A 2,500-nucleotide genomic window follows, 5' to 3' on the forward strand; every position below is an offset into this window, starting at 1 on the left:
AGATAAAGCTGCAACTTCGAACATCTCCAAATATATTACTTTTCTAAGCTTGTGTGATATCGGATGCAATGCCATGCTGGGCCTTGTTGGTTTGGGGTGCGTTGAGATTTTTCATGAATTGAAAGGGTGCCTCGCATAAAAGAAAAAGTTGAGAAACACTGGTACAGCCCCTAGAAACACACATCCTGTCCTATCCAGTCTACAGAGGTGAACAAACAGGTCACTTGGGCAGAGGGAGAGGAGGGGGAGCTCCAGAATTGGGTCCTCATTGCATTGAATGTATTGGTTGGGATGGGGGGGGGGTGTTCTTTCAGATGGTTTTGTCCCAGGCATGGACAGTGCAGTGCTGTCAGCGGTCCTGCAAAGTGTGTACAGTATACAGTATGTGTTTCTGTGGTGTACACGGTAGGCATGTGTGAATTGCTCAACAACAACAACAACAACGGCAAAACGCAGGGGACACTGCGTACTTGAAACTTGTCCTTGATGGATTTGTTTTGCTGGGTGAAATCCCAAGATGCCTTGAGGCTGGCAGTGTGGCATTGCGCTTATGGGCCGCGGATGGGGATGGGGATGGGGTTGGGGATGGGGACGGGGACGGGGACGGGGATGGGGATGCGGATGTGGATGCGGATGGGGACGGGGATGGGGATGCGGATGGGGATGGAGAGGGTGTTTTTGTGGGGCTGGGCAACGCTGAATGTCAGCCATCGAGGGTGAGATATACAGTACAGTGCCGCGTGTCAGTGGGCCGTACATCAAACCTCCTAAATGTCAAACATCGTCCCTTTTTGCGGGTCGCTTGGGGCTTTTGGAGGAGGGGAGGAGAGGTGAGGACAGAAGAGGAGAGAAGAGTATGGGAGAGGAGAGGAGAGGAGAGGAGAGGAGAGGAGAGGAGGGGAGGGGAGGAGAGGTGAGGACAGAAGAGGAGAGGAGAGGAGAGGAGAGGAGAGGAGAGGAGAGGAGAGGAGAGGAGATGAGAGGAGAGGAAGAGGAAGAGGAAGAGAAAGGAGAACAGAAAAGGAAAGGATACATAGGACAGAAGAGGAGATGGGGAAAATAGAAGAGATGGAGAATGGGTGTCAAAAAGAGAAGAATGTAGAAGAGTGGAAAGAAGAAACAAATATGGGAGGAGAGGAGAAGAGAAGGGCACATAGGATAAAAAAGGAAAGAAAAGGAAAGGAAATTCATGCAGAGGAAAGGAAAGGAAAGGAAAAGGAAATGAAAGGAAAGGAAAGGAAAGGAAACGAATGAGGAGGAAAGGAAAGGAAAGAAAAGGAAAGTAGATTGCCAGATTGAAAGATAGGAATGGAGTGGGGAGGAGAGGTAAATGGAACATGTGTGGAGCGGAGTGCAGAAATGTAACACTCCTTTGTTACCTCATTATCAAGTCATTAAACAGTAACCACACAGCTCACCTGCGAACAATTATCCCCCCCAATACCCAAGAGACATTTCAAACCAGCTTCCCATCAGCAGACATGTCAGGCACAACACCTGAGGAGGAGAGAGAAGATGAAAGTAAAGTGAAAGCTCAACTGGGAAACTCCAACTCCCATTGTCATTGTTACTGGGCGAATAGACCAGCCACGACATGAGCGAGGCGAGCGACGAAAGTACAGTAATTGACTTTGTATTGATTCGCGCGACAAAAGCCTAGACTAGAAGCAATTCGCGCAATGAGAGCGACGGTTTGTAGTTGAACTCCTGGGAATGTTTTGCAAATGAGCTATGACGCGGTTCTGAGACAAGCCGCCACAGCCAATGACTGTATAGAGGTCAGTAACCACAGCCAATGGGAATGTTGGAATGCTTGCGTTCTGCTTTCAACGGACATACTCTAGTCGCTTCAATCGCTCGTATCGCTCTTGCTGCACAGAAGCGATTCTCTGTCGCTTCAATCGCGTCGCGGCTGGTCTATTCGCCCGGTTACACAGCACTCCACAGCAGACAAGTGCACACTGCACACAACAAAATTGCACAAAATTGCACCGCCCCCAATGTCGCCCCAAGGGAGCAGTGCGACGGGACGCTACCATGCTCAGGGAACCTCAGTCATAGAGGAGGATGAGGGATGAGGATGAGAGGAAACATGATGAGAGAGGAGAGAAGAAGAAGTTCTGCTACAGCAGCGGTTTCCAGACTTTTTTCAGTGGGCACCCCCACCCAGCATAGTCGGAGCCTAGCAATGGATGCCCCCCCCATCTTGGCACCACTGTGCTACTGTATATTTTTTATGTGTAATGATCTGCAAAGCCCTGGTTGACTGCAGTATTTGCACAGCGGTCCTGAATGTTTTGGTGTTGCTCCTCTCCATATTGATTTTAGGAATGCATCTTGTTTCTAGTTCTTGTCTCTTGCCTTCTCTCAGTTCATCTATGCATCTCTTATTTTTTACACTTTCTCTGGATTTTCTTTCACATTTTATTTCCATGTGCAATCTTTTCCTCCATTGCTATTCTCTTTGTATGCTGTCCAGCACTGTTTTTTCACCACATGC

General features: G+C 48.6%; 1 protein-coding gene across 2 annotated transcripts in view; it reads left to right on the top strand.

Moving 5' to 3' along the window:
* Positions 1–2,500, top strand: part of samd12 (sterile alpha motif domain containing 12) — a 179,740-nt gene that overhangs the window by 176,507 nt on the left and 733 nt on the right. The window lies entirely within an intron of this gene.

The sequence above is a fragment of the Engraulis encrasicolus genome, chromosome 20 (assembly GCF_034702125.1).
Source record: "Engraulis encrasicolus isolate BLACKSEA-1 chromosome 20, IST_EnEncr_1.0, whole genome shotgun sequence".
Taxonomy (NCBI): Eukaryota; Metazoa; Chordata; class Actinopteri; order Clupeiformes; family Engraulidae; genus Engraulis; species Engraulis encrasicolus.